Below are 17,374 nucleotides of genomic sequence, written 5' to 3'. Positions count from 1 at the left end.
TAGGTTCATTAAAAATTCCTAGTTTACTCTGTTCTTTATTTCAGTGAACCTTATCAGATTTTCTACTCACTACATTTATTTTTTTCTGTGTTTTTGAATAATAAAATTAAAATCTACATCCAAGACCCTTCACTAAAATGACCTCTAAATATCAGCAACTTAAATATTATGTAAGTGTAATTCAAAGGAAAATTATGCCTTGTGACCAAAATGATCTTAACTTATGTTTACAAATATATTTGAGTAGTATCTTCACCACTGTTGTTACTTTTTAGAATGCCTCAGTGAAGAAAAAGAAATATAGTATTTTCCCTTTGTTTCTTATTTCTTAAATCCTTTTGCAGTGCCTTTCTTTTTTGAGTCTCCTTGCTACCATGCCCTTCAGTTTGTTCTCACATGGATCTGGATGTGTATTTCTTTACCCTTTCTGGCCAAATCTTAGCTATGTGCCTCTCAGCTATCTTCTCCACAAACCCCACTGGAATTATTATGTGAAGTCTACTCAAATCAGATATGTGAATATAGGAACCAAATGTTCCTCATATATGTAACAAATCAGAGTTAATGACTTTCATCAGAGGAGAGCCTATTTAAAAGTAAAGTGTTTGGCACACTGTACCAAAGCCATTATTTACATAGCCTGCTCTGCTTTATGGTTTGTGGGAGCTTCAGGCTTTGATCCTCACAAAATGAACTTTAAATCTTATGATAATATAGAGATGGTTGTTTATTATTATATTTACTATTATGCTTATTATTATAATTAAGAGAGCAAAAGAAACCATAGCTACTTTTTTTTTAAAATATTTATTTTTTAAATTTTCGGCTGACACAACATCTTTGTTTGTATGTGGGGCTGAGGATCCAACCCAGGCCGCACGCATGCCAGGCGAGCGCGCTACCGCTTGAGCCACATCCCCAGCCCCAACCATAGCTACTTTTATGGGGAAGGAATAATTATAAGCTAAAATCAGGGACAATTAGGTATGTAAGTAGTACAGCTACACCAGTTTTTATGATAGGTTTCTATCTGTACCTGTTAAAAATTTTTAACACCCATCTCTGAGAACACCTTATGTGATGCATACTATAATTATGAATGCAAGTTTCTCTGAGACCCAAATAAAAACAAGAAGTCTTAACAGGAGGAAAAAAAGAAAAAGATGAAGGGCAGAAAGGAAATGGGACAGAATCTGGTTATTCTGGTAGAGGTAGATTCTCCATTGAGGTAGGTCTTCCTTTTCTATGTGTGTGTTTATGTCTGTCTGTCTACACACACACTTCATTCTGAAGTAACAGGTGTGCATTTCAACTGTTTTGAAATCTTTACATTTTTAAGGTATTCAGTTAGCCTTTCAAAACATTAAACTCATAGATGCCCTATAAAAAAAACAGAGCTTGGGCTGGGGTTATGGCTTAGCAGTAGAGCTCTCTCCTCAGATGTGCGAGGTCCTGGGTTTGATCCTCAGCACCACATAAAAATAAATAGATAAAATAAAGATTATGTTCAACTTCCACTAAAAAATAAATATTAAAAACAGAGCTCACTAGACTAACCTATATGTATATGTCCATTTATCTAGAGAGAATTGTCCATACCAAATTATTTTTAAAGAATGTTGAGGGATTTTTTTTTTTTTTTTGAGGGTGGGAATACCAGAGATTGAACGCAGAGGCACTTAACTACTGAGCCACATTCCCAGCCCTTTTTTATTTTTATTTTGAGATAAGATCTTACTAAGTTGTTTTGGTCCATGCTAAATTGCTGCGGCTGGCTTTGAACTTGATCCTCCTGCCTTAGGCTCCATCCCAAGCCTCTGGGATTACAGGTGTGCACACCACATCCAGCAAGAATGCTAATTTTATATTTATTTAGTAGAGATAAATTCCAATGATAAAATTCAAGAGCTTGTGGTTTATGTTTATTTTCATGATTATATTATGCCTAGAGCAACATCAGTTCGCCATAAAGGATCTGTTTCACCTTGTCTTAGAATGATGTAAAAAGTCTTCAGTATGAACTATTTACATTGTTTATTCAGAAAAATCTTAAAAATTTTGGAATTGAAGATATTATAAGACACCAAATCTAGAAATCCTTTTGATTAGCAGTGTAAATCAATTTTCCCACTTGTTAGATTTATTGTAAGAGCAGATTTTTGTCTGAAATTCAGTCAAAAAAATGGAAGTATAATAATTTACTAAAAGAAGGATTCTTGCTGGGATTGTGGGTCAGCGGTAGAGCACTCACCTCGCATGTACAAGACGCCGAGTTCGATCCTCAGTAACACATAAAAATAAATAAATAAAATGGGGGTATTGTGTTCAACTACAACTAAAAAAAAATGTGTGTATGCATGTGTGTGTGATTATATAAAATAATCCATTCTACCAAAGATTGTGACTTACCCATTTTATTCATAATCATCTTGATAGTTTAAAATGAGTAGGGATTCATATCATCCTAAGCAGGGATACCTAAGTTGAAAGGGAAGAGAGAATTTGTGTTTAAAGGATGCTTTTGAAAGTGTTCCCTTATGATTAAAAAAAAACTCCAGGATCCAGGATCTCAAATTGGAACGGGAGAGGGGAGCTAAGTCCTATATTCTGACTATGAACACTTCCTACTACTTGGTTCTGTGGCCAAGCCCTTTCTTTAAGTGATAGCCCCTAAATCATACAGAGATAAATAAAAATTCAAATTTTGCATATTTAATAAAGCACTTAAGAATTTAGCTGTATGAAATTTGACATATAGTGTGTGAGAACTGAGGCACTCTTGCACATGTTAAATACTTGTCTCAGACTCCTTTCTTCTTCTGTTCCCATTTAGTAAATTCAGGATGTGCCCAGACATGTGATAAGCTCCCTCAGTCAATATTATACAAACCAGCACTAGTGTATTTATCAGACTACACAAGTAGATGCCTGGCTTTGCTATTCCTTAGCTGAGTGTATGAATTTGGAGAAGTTATTTAATCTTATTGGATAGTTGTGCAGATTAAGTGAAATAATCCAGTAAATCTCTAGCCAAAGTAACTGGCTTAAAAGTGTTCAATAAATGGTTATGATAATGTCAGAAATTTTGAGACAGACCCTTACCATGTTGCTCAGGCTGATATCAAACTTGTGTGCAGAGGTGATCCTCCCATTTCAGCATCCCAGGTAACTGGGGCTACAGGGTATCTTTTTCTAATATCTCTTTAAGATAGTGAAATGAGACATAAAGTTCATTTATTGTCTGTCTTCAAACAACTAATACATACTTCAAACAACTAATTACATCTTTTTAGAATGCTTGGAGGGCTAACCATAATAACACTTTAGAGTAAATGGAAAAAACCTCTTTTTGATAGATTATGGTTTCCTTCTTCAACATATTTAAATATACTATTTCCAGGTCAATTCTGAAAAACCACATACTGAAAGAAGGGTCAGGGGCAAAAACTGTTGAGCTTATGAATAGCATTCCTTCAAAAACCTTTGAAGATCATCTTGGAACCTTTGTTTAAATATCGTTATATAGATTTTCACATGCTGTCCACATTCAGTCTAGCTTTATAATTGTATAAAGGCAAACTTTTGTTCACACAGGGGACTCTTTTGATTAATCAAAGCCCAACAAAAATGTATTTAACTCTAAGATCCAAAAACAATAAAAACATGACTTTTCTAAAAAGAAGATCTACTATAAAGTGGTTTTAACAAAAAAAAATGATTTTGCATGTTAGCAAATCAACTACAACTTAGTATGATGAAGCATCAAAATGTCAGAAGCTTGAGTGCTTTCTCTTCTGAATTTAAGTCAGAGGGTAACAGAGGTAAGCACCTGAAGGTTTGGGGATGTTACGAAGTAAATAAAAGGGACTGATGGAATTGGATACTTGAATATTGTCACTTAAAGCATTGATCTAAGAAAAACTGTTAAGAATCTAAATATTATATCTGTATCTGTTCTAAAGAGAAGTGATGTGGATGTTCATAAGGCAGCTATGGATCATTCATAAAAAGAACAACTGAGCCAGGTGCAGTGGCACACACCTGTAATCCTAGCGGTTAGGGAGGCTGAGACAGGAGGATTGGGAGTTCAGGCCAGCCTCAGCAAAAAGTGAGGTGCTAAGCAACTCAATGAGACCCTGTCTCTAAATAAAATACAAAATAGGGCTGGGGATGTGGCTCAGTGGTCGAGTACCCCTGAGTTCAATCCATGGTACACCCCCCCCAAAAAAAAAAAAAAACACAGCCAAAAGGGAAAATTGATTTGAAAGTATTCTTTGGCTGCAAGAGGATCCTGAGTAAACAGTGTATTTGTACACACCATCCATGAACTACATGAGGACCACCCCTGACACAAATTCTCCTTGTCGCTCAGGGTTGGGCAGAGCCACTGTATCCTCCCTGCCTAGATCAAACTCTGTGCCAGTGAAGAATCAGACAGGAGAGGTGCCTCCTACCCTAAAAATCGTTTTAATTTTCAGGATGCAGTTGAAGTACAAATACTAATACCCTTTTACCTCTTCCACTTCAGAGAGAAAAAAATTAGCAAAAACCCATACTTTTGTGTTTATAATTTTGATATGAAAAAAGCTTAAAGTGGCTATGACACAAATCATCACTCCAAATTAACACTTTCCTAAGCCAGGTATGGTGGCACATCCCTGCAGTCTCGGCATTGTGTTGGCTGAGGCCTGAGAATCACAAGTTTGCCTCAGAAACTTAGATCTATCTCAAAATTTTAAAAAATAAGAAGGACTGAAGATGTATCTCAGTGTTAAAGCACTCCTGTTTTCAATCCCCAGTAACATCCCCACCACTGGCCAAATAAATAAATAAATAGCATACTTTTTTTCTGGCAATGAGAAAACCAGAAATCTGTTTTCATACAGAAAGTAAATGGCTTTGTCCAAATAGTAAATGGCTTTGTCCAAATAGGACAAGAATCTCAATGGAGAGACTGTTATAGAATTGACAGTTATAATGTAGATTGTGAATTTTTCTTGTTTGAAGCCAACTTATCTCAAATACATTTACTTCTTTATTTAAAGAGAAATATTAAATTGAACTGTCTTCCTTGCTGTTCTCTATCCTCTAGGGATCTTTATTTGCAACCACTGTATGATGATGTTCAGAAGGATTTACCCTTTCACCAAACATATGTCTAAAGGACTTAAGTAGATAAACAATTTTAACTTAGTGAACACCTGAAGAAGAAAATTCAGGGTTTTAAGGCAAACTGTTGAAAACCGAACTGCTTACATTAATTTTCACTGGCCAACTTAACTACATTTTTTGCTTTTTTTAAAAAGAATTATCACTAGTATTTCAGTGTATTTTATATTCCTCATGTCTCTAACAGTGTTCTGTGTGTTACTTTTAAGAGGAAATACAAGGTTAAAGATTATAATCTTCAGAGAGTTTGTCTTACTTTGTTTTATGACACAAACTAGAAACTTGTTTAGGAGAAAATATTGGTGATTTTTTTTTTTGAGGTCCTTCTTGTGTGGCAGGTTAGAGCTTTTAAAACACTAAGCATAGAGGGTGATGCATATATCATTTATATCTTCTGTCAGAGGATAATGATCTGGTTAGTGCTGGAGCCAGGTTGCCATATTGCTTCCTGTTGCCGTCATGTATAAGCTGTGGATGAGTTACTTAAGTAGATATTAAGTAACTTTGCATGAGTTACTTAACCTTTCTGTGCCTCAGAAAGGTTTCTATTTTATGAAATTAGAGTAGTATTTTCCATATAATGTTACAGAATAAAACTAGGAAATGGATGGTAGTACATGCTTGTAACCCCAGGTACTGGGAATCTGAGGAAGAAGCATCACATGTTTAAAGCAAGCCTAGGCCACTTAGCCAGACAGAGGGAGAGGCACTTTCTTCTGTGGACATTAGATAGCTCCCAATGCTTACTGGGCTGGAAATTGAAATTGCTAAATAAGAATACTATAGCAGTAGCTAGCCTGCATTGTAATGAGAGAAGATTAAAAATAGAGTCCATTATGTAGTTATCAAGTAGTTGAGTAACTTTTTTTTTCCATATTTAGTTTCCTTTTAGGAAATAACAGAAAATACTTACATGTAACATCTGTCTTTTTTAAAATGTAAAGGTTGGACCCACATTACAATTTTTTATTTAAAGATGTAAATTTTGAACTGTATTTGAGGATGTAATTATAATCTCCCACCTCCTAGTACACAAAATTTTATTTTGCTTTTCTAGAATTTAACTTGTTTAACTTAATATGTGAATTTAAAAGTTTTATTAAAAGATTAAAGAAGATAACCTGGAGAGGCAGATGTGAGGTGATAGATACATCATTGAAGGAATGGAACACTGGAAGGGAGGAAAATTCTCCTCTGCCCACTTAGATTCTCTGGGTATGCAAAATAAACTCACAGCAGATTGATTAAACAAAATACAAGTTTATTTGATGTTCATAGTTTTTATATGGCACCAGGAATAGTAGAAGGAGCTTTATAGAGACAATTTAAAAATCCAGAGAATGTCTTAAGTTTCAAGGCTTTTAGGCCATGTGGACAAAGGAGACAGAATTGACAAGAGAGGGACTTTGAGCTTCTAAGGACAAAATAAATTGTAGGAAGGCAAGTATATGAGAAACTAATGATAGGTAAGGCTAATTAGTAAGGTTGGTTTGTGTAGACTTTTGGTGCCATCATATCTCCAGTGATAAGAGTGCCATCCCTTTCCTGGCATGATAAGTGTCTGGGGGTGTGGGATAAAAGTGCATACCTTCACAAACGGAATTTATGATTGGTTTTCAAGCAGATAGAAAGAAGGTAGAGAGCTTGTCCCTTGTATGCTTTTCTCAGTACCTTCCACTAAAAATAATCCTAATGCCAGGCTGGCATATTTTGGGGTGGACTATTCTGATCTCCTAGAACATCAGAGAAAAACTAATTCTTATCTCCTTGCATAAAGACAGCCGCTAACTTCTTATTATCCATAAATAAAATTCTAACTCTGGTATGGTACAGTTAGTTTTTTATGCTTACCCCACCTACCAATCCCATCTGATCATCTAGTACGCATACACTTACACAAGCTGCTTTCCAGTCACACAATTTCTCGTTATCCCAGAACCATTTTTTTAAAATTTATTTATTTATGTTTAGTTTTCGGTGGACACAACATCTTTATTATTTTCAAGCCTTTTTCATTTCTTCTGAAGGAAGATCACTCAGTTGACCCTTGAAACTTCATATTTCTTAAAATATAAGAAAGTAGGAGCTGGGGATATAGCTCAGTTGGTAGAGTGCTTGCCTCACATGCACAAGGCCCTGGGTTCAATCCTGGGTACCAAATATATATATATATATATATATATATATATATATATATATATATATATATATATATATAATCAGTCTGTCTCCCCTGCTTGTCTGTAGTCTGAAGATCAAACTTGATGTCTTCTCTTCAGAACTCCAGTACACAGAACAGAATAGTGTCTTCTGTGTACTATCTACCCTAATGATGACTAGTTGGATGATGATGGATGAATAAAATTGCATAAAATTAATAAACTTTATGCCAAAGCCACAATAGTATCATATAGTATAATGATGAAATTTTATTATCTTTGTGAAATTAGTTGAAAAGGTATCTTATGTATTGGAATTCTCTAGAGAGAGAGAGAGTGAAATAATAGGATATCTGTAAGTAGATACATGAGAGGGATTTACTAGGGGAATTGGCTCATGAAATTATGGAGGCAGAAAGGTCCCACAATAGGCTGGGAAGGCCAGTAGCATGTCTCAGTCCAAATTCAAAGGCCAAAGAGCCAGAGAAGCCAGTAGTGTAACTGTCAGTGCAGGGCAGCCGGCCTAAGAATGTAGGGTTAGGAGTGGTGGACCAGGTATAAGTTTAGGCTAGAGAACTAGGAATTCTGATGTCCAAGGGCAGGAGAAGGAGGGGATCCCAGTTCCAGGAAGGAGAGTTGCTTTTCCTTTTCCTTTTTTTTTTTTTTTTAAATGCAGTCCCACAGCCAATTGGATGGTATTTTCAACATTGAGGGCAGATCTTCTCTACTCTGACCACAGGCTCACACCAACATCCTCTTTCCAAATACCCTACACACTTTATCAACTCTCTAGGCATTTCTTAATCCAGCCAAGTTGATGTGTATAATTAATTTATTCTTACCATCTTGGAAGCCAGTGAAGGCTCTAGAAGTGTCTGTCAAGACCCGTTTCTAAAGGCTGAGGTAGTACCTTTATAAAGTGACTTTATAATACAGACTTTATATAAAAGGCCCTTTATAATATAGACTTTTTTTTTAAGGTATTGAGAATCAAACCCAGGGTCTTGGTGCATGCTAGGCAAGCACTCTACCACTGAGCTGCATCCCAGCCCTCTTTTATTTTATTTTGAAACAGTGTCTCACTGAGTTGCTTAGGCTGATCTCCAACCGAGTTGGTCTTATTTTACTTAACATGATGGTCTCTAATTCTATCCATTTTCCTGCAAATGCTATAACTTAATTTTTTCTTTATAGCTGAATAAAACTCCATTGTGTATACATACCACATTTTCTTTATTCACTCATTGGTTGATGGACACTGAGGCTGGTTCCATAGTTTGGATATTGTGAACTGTACTGCTATAAACATGGGTATGAATGTACAACTGTAGTAAAATGACTTTAATTCTTCAGGATAAATACCGAGAAGTGGTATAGCTGGATCATATGGCAGTTCCAAGCCTAGTCTTTTGAGAAGTCTCCATACTGATTTCCATAGTAGTCGTACTAATTTACAGTCTCACCAACAGTGTACAAGTGTTCTTTTTCTCCCCATCCTCTCCAGCATTTATTATTGTTTGTATTCTTGATGACCATCATTCTGATTGGGTTGAGGTGAAATCTCAGTGTAGCTTTGATTTGCATTTCCCTAAATACTAATGATGTTGAACATTTTTTCATGTATTTGTTGGCCATTTGTATTTCTTCTTTTGCCTATTTATTATTGGATTATTTGATTTTTTGGTGTAAAGTTTTTTTGAGTTCTTTCTATATTCTAGATATTAATCCTCTGTCAGAAGAGTAGCTAGCAAGGATTTTCTCCCATTTTGTGGGTTGTCTCTTCACATTCCTAATTGTTTCCTTTACTATATAAAGCTCTTATCAATTTTTGGAGTCAGAAAGATATGAGTTCAAAGCTCTAACATTTCCAAACTATGTCATCAAGGGCGAGTTACTCAAATTCTCTGAATCTTAATAAAGCTGGGATAAGAGAAATATTGTTATGGAGAAACACGATACACATGGGCCTGAAATAAAGGATATATCTTACAAATAACTTTTCTTTTAGTGAAGGAAAGATGTTCTGAGTTCAGGTATTCAAGGAAAGCAAGCAAAGTAGCCCAAAGTGATCAAATGGGTAGGAAGAAAATCTGAAGATTATTATACAGGCTAAAAGAATAATTTAAAAAACCCAAACTGTCAAAAATCGTGAAATAAAAAAGTTACTTGCTAATAATGTTATAGGTTATTTAACCTTAAAACCAATTCTATCTAATGATCTGCATTATAAAGCTGGGTGTGGTGGTGTATAACCCTGGTTCCTGGGGAGGTTGAGGTAGGAGACTCCAGGAGACTGGAGTGAGGTGATATGTTAAGAGTAGTTTTGATTTGCATTTCTCTGATTGCTACAGATGATGAGCATTTTTTCATATATTTGTTGATTGATTGTATATCCTTTTCTGAGAAGTTGTCTGTTCAGGTCCTTGGCCCATTTGTTGATTGTGTTATTTGGGGTTTTTTTATTTAGTATGTTTATATGAATATGTAATAACAAATCCCATTAATATGTACAACTATAATGCACCAATAAAAAATGTAGGGAAAAAAAATAATGGTATGTGGGGGGAAAGCTTTATATATATTATGTTAAGAAATCAGAAAACATTGAAATTATGAATAATGACTTTTGGTTGGTTAAGTCCAATACTGGATTTAAAGTAAACATGAAATGCATATTTATGCCTGTGTTTGTTTTATACTTTTTAAATTGATATTGAGATATAATTTCTGTAAATGTGGGCTGGGGATGTGGCTGAAGCAGTAGCATGCTTGCCTGGCGTGCTTGCGGCCCGGGTTCAATCCTCAGCACCACATACAAAGATGTTGTGTCCACCGAAAACTAAAAAAAATAAAAATAAATATTAAAAAATTCTCTCTCTCTCTCAAAAAAAATCTGTAAATGTAAACTATAAACACTTTAGAAGTAGTTGATGATTTTGATAAATGGTTTATAAATGGTAATTACTACCTCAGATCAAATACAAAACATTTTTCAACACCCAGAAGTTCCTTTATAACACCTTGTAATCAATTCCATTCCCTTCTGCACTCAAGGATATTGATAATCTGCTTTTTCTCTCCATGTGTTATTTTTGTTTATTCTAGAATTTCATATAATAGGAATAACAGTGTTTGTTGTTTGTTTGTTTTTTGCATGTCTAGCTTCTTGTGTTCACCTGATATGTTTGAAATTTGTTCACATTATTGCCTGTATCTATAGTTTTATTTTTTGCTTCCAGTTTTTAACCACATAGCATTCCAACTATACCACAAATTATATATGTATCCACCAGTTTTGAATATTAAGCATGTTTGCAGTATTGAACTGTTTCGAAAAGAGCTGCTGCAGACATCAGAAACAAGTATTTGCATAATAGATCTTATAATTTCTTTTGTATGAATACCTAGAAATAGAATTGCTAGATCATAGGGTAGATGTGAACCTAACTTTATAAGAAATTATCAAACCTTTTTTAAAAGTTGTTAGATTGGGGCTGGGGTTGTGGCTCAGCGATAGAGTGCTTGCTTAGCACGTGTGAGGCCCTGATTCAATCCTCAGCACCACATAAAAATAAATTAATAAAAAATAGGTATTGTGTCCAACTACAACAAAAATATAAAAATATTCCTTTTAAAAAGTTGTTAGATTATTTTTCACTCCTGCCACTATCCTGTGATTGATCATTCCAGTTGTTCTTTATCCTTGCCAGCACTTAATATTGTCAGTCTTTAGTTACCCTAATTAGTATAAGTGGTATTTCTTAAATTTTGATGAAGTCCAATTTATCAAGTTTTTTTATGCCACCTTTTTTGTATTCTAAGAAAAGTTGCCAACCCTGAAGATTTTATCCTACTTTTTTTCTAGAGGCTTTATTATTTTAGCTTTTGCATTTATATGTTTGATCTGTTTAGAATTAATTTTTGTAATGATATGTCATAAGGATTTAGGTTCTCTCTTTTTTTTCCCCCATATATAAAGCTATTCCAGTAGATTCACTTTCTCCTCATGCTTATAGTTGTTTCAGCACCATTTGTAAAATTACTTTTTAATTACTTGTCAAGTTATTTTGAAATTCATTTGACCATGTCTGTTTGGGGGCTATTCTTGCTTTAAAAGTTTGTGGGGTTTTAATTAGGATTGCATAGAATTTACAGATAATTTAGGAGGAATTGATATCCTAACTAAATTGAGTCTCAAGTCTGTGAACATGATATTTCTGCCATTTTTTAAGTGTTCTGTAATCTCTCTCAGCATTGTTTTATAATTTCCAGTGTCTAGATTTTACGTATATTTTAGGTTTATACATAAGTGGTTTGTGTTTCTTATACTATCATAAGTGATATTTTTAAAAATTCTCCTTACTGTTTATTCATTGCTGGTTTATAGAGATAAATTTATTTTGGTGTAATTGATGTTGTGTTGTGACAGCTCTACTTAAGTCAGTTTATTAATTCTAGCAGTTATTTTTAAATCATTAGGATTTTCTATATAGGTGATAATGTCACTTGTAAATAAAGACAGTTTTATTTTTTCCTTCGGATTTCTGTATTCTTTCTTTGTTCTTTTTGACTATCACACTGGTTAATATCTCTAATATGATGGTATAGAAATGATGAGAGCAAGCATTCTCTTTTTCCTCCAGATTTGAAGGAGGAAGGTTCCAGTCTTTCAGCAATAAGTATAAAGAAATTTTTCATAGGTATCCCTTATCACCTTGGGGGGGTTAAGATTTTTTATTTTGAATGTATGATGAATTCTTATTATCTGTTAATTGTGATTATAATTTTTCTCTTAGTGAACTATGTTAATTGATTAGTGTGTGTGCGGCACACATGTGCATGTGCTGGGAATTGACCCCAAGGACAAGTACTAAGCATGTACTACTTAGCTATACTCCTGCCCTTTCATTAATTTTCTTAATAATAAAACCCAGCCATTTGCATACACTTCTGTAATCGTAGTGACTCTGAAGAGTGAATCAGGAGAATTGCAAGTTCAAGGCCAGCCTCAGTAATTTAGCAAGACACTGCCTGAAAATAAAATGTAGCTCAGTGATAAAGCGTCCCTGGGTTCAATTTGTAAGTACCACCAAATAAATAAGTAGTATATACACACATGACACAATTTGACTCTTGATAAACTCAACTTATTCATAATGTTATATATATATATATATATATATATATATATATGTTGTGTGTGTGTATATATGTATATATATGGTCGAACTCTCTTTACTGGTATTTGATTAAGATTTTTTACATCTGTTTATAAAGAAAATTGGTCTTTTTTTTTCATGTCTTTCTCTAGCTTTGATTCATAGACTGAAAATATTTCTTGCCCCTCAATTTAAAATTTTTTTTCTTCTTTATATTAAGGAATTTACATCTTTCACATAATTGTTCCTTTCATTACCTGTCACTTTTATTGGCATAAAGTTGTTCATAATATTTATCTCCTGATTATTGTTCTAATACTTGTAGCATATTTCATGATATCCCCTGATAGTAATTTATATTTTATTTTATTCCTGATAGTAATTTATATTTTTCTTTTTGTAGAGGTTTATCAATTTTGTTGATTTTTTTTTCCCCAAAGAACCGGGTTTTTGTTTGATAATTTTTAATCTGTTTAGTCTATCTTATTGATAATCTGCTTTTTACTACAGCCATTTTTGTATGTATGTTGTTTGTGAATTGCTTTTTTCCTAGCTCTCTAAGGTGCAAGTTATTATAATATTAATATTAAAACTTTCTGCTTTACTAAACATTGAAAGTTATAATTTTCTAAGTATTGTTTTAACTGCATTACACAAATGTTGATGGTTTTGTTGTCTTTTTAGGCAAAATAGTTTCTCATTTTCCTTTAAGTTCTTATTTGACCTTTGAATTATTTGAAGTATGTTTTCCAAATTTTCAAATATCCGAGGATTTTTTACAGATTTTTTTGTTATTGTTTTTTACTCTAGTGAGGTTTTATCAGAAAATATGCTTATTTGATTTCACTCCTTTAAATTTACTGAAATGTGTTTTCTCTACATGATCTCTGTCTTGATGACTTCTTCACATACACTTAAAGAGGATGTATATTTTGTCATGTTATAAAATATTTTTTAAGTATTAATTTGATCAATTTGGTTTTGAAAATGAAGTCATGTATTTGATTTTTTCTGTCTACTTTTTGATTATTGAGAAGCATGTTAAAATCGACAAAAATTTAGTATTAATTTATACTTAATTCAGTTGTATCCATTTTTGTTTCATGCATTTTGAAGATCTGTTTTAAACATGTATGTATTTAAGAATACATGCACCTAGTTATATAATTATGAAATGTTATTATGTATCTCATTTGTCATGAAATCCACTTTTTCTTATATCAGTATAGCCATTTCAGTTTTCTTGTGGTTAGTCTTCACATGGTTTATCTTTTTTATTTTACTTTATATCTATATTTTTATATTTAAAATGTGTTTCTTATTGGTAGCATTGAGTTAGATCTTATTTCTATCCAGTCTTATGATCTCTGCATTTAATTACAGTATTTAATCCATTTACATTTAATTATCAATGTGGTTGGAATCATGTTTGTCATCTTACTTCTTTTTCTATTTGTCCTATCTGTTCTATGTTCCACTGACCCTTATTTCTTTTTTCAAAATTATGTTTATAATTTATTTGTCTTACTAGCTTATTAACTTTATTATTTCTTTTACATTATTACCGAGTTTTCTAAAGTTTATAATATTCATGTTGAAGTTTCTACATTCTATGCTTTGGATTATATTTTACCACAATGTATAATGGAAAAGCCTTACAACAATATGCTCCTGTTTTCCCTTTTTATCCTTGTGCTTTTGATATCATATTTTACTTCTGTAAATATTATAATCACCATAATGCATTAGTATTATATTACATTTAGCTTAAGTAGTCAACTATTACTTATATTTACTTTAAGTAGTCAGTTACCTGTTAAGGAAATTTTAAAACAAACAAATATATTTTATATTCTCCTACATATTGACCATTTTCAGAAGTTTGCATCTCCTTTTTTATATATGAATTCTCATGTGATATTACATTCCTTCAGCTTTTAGAACTTTCTTTAATAATGTCTTATAGTATAGATCTGCTTGTAAAAAAAATGATCTTAGATTTGTTTTCTCTGAAAATGTTTTGTCTTCATTTTGAGATAATATGTCTAGATTGACAGCTCTCTCTCTTCATAATTTTAAAGACATCATCTTCTGGTTTATACTGCCTCTGATGCTAAATTGTTTCTTGTTTCTCTACATATAATTGTCTTTTTTCCTCTGGATATTTTCAAAACTTTGTTGTTTGTTTTCAGCCACGTAACTGATGTGCCTTGGTGTGGTATTTTTTTCTGTGTGAAAATTGTTAAACTTCTAAGATGTGTGGGTTTTTCAAATTTGCAAATTTGAAAAAATTTTATCTCATGTATTCATATACTTTTCTTTGCTCCCTCTTCTATTTGGGATTTTAATTATACATTGATTACATTGCATATTGTCCTATATAGGCCACTAAAATGCTAATCTCTGTGTTTCTCCCAGTCTTTTTCCTCTGCTTCAGATTTGTTTTTTTTTCCTGTTTGTCAAATATATTATTGTGTTATTCTCCATTATGTCATCTTTCTCCCTGGTTATGCCCATCCAATGAATTTCTCATTTCAAATACTGTACTTTTCAGGTAGATAGGTTCCATTTGGTTTTTATAACTATGCCTTCCATTGCTTTTCACATTAAATTGACTGTTTCCTTTAAACACTTGAAACATAATTATAATACCCTTGAAAATCCTCATGGTATTTTTATTGTCTTTGTCATTACTTAATGTGTTTATTGATTCTTCTTTCATGGGTTTGTTTTGCCTTTTATATGCCTTGTTGTTGAATGTCTAAATTTTGTTGAATTCTTAGAAGTTCTGAAGTTTGTCCTGACAAAAAGTTACGTTTTTAAAATAAACTTGGTTCTTTGACCCTTGTTTTCAAGGTTTGTCGGGTAAATCCAAAGTAGCAATCAGGACACTTGCTATGAAGGACTAGATAGCAAATATTCAGGTTGTATAGGCCATATGGTATGTTATGGATCATTGACATTGCCACTACAGTGCAAAGGCAGCCATAGATAATATATATAAATAAATAATGATAGCTGTGTTCCATAAAAATTTAAATACATAAAGACAGGCAGTGGCGTGGTATATATATACAGCTATAGTTTGCTGTCTTTAGGTTTAAAGAAGCATTTACTTTACATTTAGCTTAACCCTACTAAATTCAGTGACTCAAGGGACTTTGCGGAGTGCCCAGTGCTAGTCTATGAGGTCTTCTCGCTCTGGCTAGCACTCAACACTTGAACATCTCTCAGTCCTTTGTGAACTCTGGAATTTGATAATGTTATGCATTCCCAATATTCATGTTTTCTGTATTTATTGTTATTTTCTCAGCCTTGTAGTTTCACCCTAATGTAGAGTTTATTATGTGGACACAGAATCAAAGGGACCCCCTAACCAAATTGCCAGAGTGCTACTTCTTTGTAGCTTCCTCCTCTGTGATACTTTTGCCTTACAAATTCTACCTATCCCAAGTCTCTGTCTCCTCAAGTCATTAAGCCCATTGTTTTGCTCAGACTCCTCTCTATTCTGTTTGGATTCCCCTTCTTTACTTTGTGGTCCAGAAATTACCTCCCAGCAGAAAGCAAAGGTGATGGTAAGACACCTCACTTATTTCTCTTCTCTTGGAGACTAGAGCCCTGCTGTTCAGTATTCCCAGACACATTTTGTTCAGGTTTCTAGTTTATAGTAAGAGAACAAATCCAGTTTATTTAATTTGAAATAGCTAGAAATCGAAGTTGTTTTTATTTACATATCATAGGTTTAAAATATAATATAGATGTTTATGCCTATAATAAAACTTACACTTAAAATCAATTATATCTGTCTCCAGAAATAAATTCTCCAATTGCAAACTAAGCAGATAATTATTATTTTTCAACCTGCTCAGGATTTTAACATTGCCTATAATGGCTCTTCCGCAAGCACACCACTAAAAAGGAAACTGTTCTAGTAGATGCAGATTTGTTAGTTTAAGTTCACTGTCAGTGGCATTATAAGCAAGGTGGTTTATGTTGGTATATGTGATTTTTGTTTTTATAAAAGACCTGCTCACTTTTCCATTGTCTTTTCTTAATTGCTTCATATTAAGAGAAAATAGAAGATACTTTATTAGTTTAGCTGTTAGGAGAGTTTGGCAGTAGAACTACTAAAAAAAAGAATATATTTACTTTAGGTTCTGCATAGCAGACTACAGCTAGCAATTACCAGCCATCCAAAATGCACAGGATTCATTCAAAACTTCTCACTGTAGTAACCTGTACATATCACTGCCAGACCTCTATAAAATAGCTGGTTTTATTTTCCTGTTGCGTGCAAAAACTAATTTATCTTAAGCTAATATCTGACAGTTTAGTTCTAAATTTTTTTTTGTAATTACACGGTCTCTTGAGAGAGGAGGAATACTGAGATGTGCAAAGCTATTATTTTTCTTTTCTTTGTAAATTCAGTTAGTTTTGAATGTTTATGAGAATTCTTAGAACACTATGTCATTTGTGTCAGCCCTAGAAGATCATTTGAACTAGGCAGTCAGTTCATATGTTGGCTGTTTTCTAAATGAGGTATTTGGGTTGGAGATGTGACTGAGTGGTGAGCACTTGCCTAGCATACACAAAGCCCTCGGTTCAGTCCCCAGCACAACAAGAAAAGGGATGGATATAGATATAGAGATATATAGTTAAACAAGCTATTTCTCTTTCTCCACAAGTGAAAGTGTTAAGAGTAACCCTCTAATAGCATCAAACATGACTGTTAATGCTATAGTTTACTGGTGACAAGTCCTTGCTTCCCTGAATGCTGAAGTATAATACCAGAGAAGCAGGCAGAGGCAAGTTTAGAGTGAAAAGTAGAAGCTTTTATTAAAGGACAGCAGAAAGAACTTCTTCCCAGAGGAAGAAGGGGACCCAAAA

General features: G+C 33.3%; 1 protein-coding gene across 8 annotated transcripts in view; it reads left to right on the top strand.

Annotated features, from left to right (window-relative positions):
* The window catches only part of Cop1 (COP1 E3 ubiquitin ligase), a 173,350-nt gene that overhangs the window by 150,916 nt on the left and 5,060 nt on the right, over nucleotides 1-17,374 (top strand). Inside the window, exon 19 of one of the 8 annotated variants that reach the window (XM_078022364.1) lies at nucleotides 1-17,374. This exon is cut by the window's left edge and continues 15,426 nt beyond it. The exons of the other annotated variants lie outside the window; for them this stretch is intronic. The gene's annotated coding sequence lies outside the window, so the exon portion shown is untranslated. 8 annotated transcript variants of the gene reach the window in all.

This window comes from Ictidomys tridecemlineatus, chromosome 10 (genome assembly GCF_052094955.1).
Source record: "Ictidomys tridecemlineatus isolate mIctTri1 chromosome 10, mIctTri1.hap1, whole genome shotgun sequence".
Classification (NCBI taxonomy): domain Eukaryota; kingdom Metazoa; phylum Chordata; class Mammalia; order Rodentia; family Sciuridae; genus Ictidomys; species Ictidomys tridecemlineatus.
Note: the sequence above shows the minus strand (reverse complement) of the source record. Positions and strands in the feature narration are given on the sequence as shown.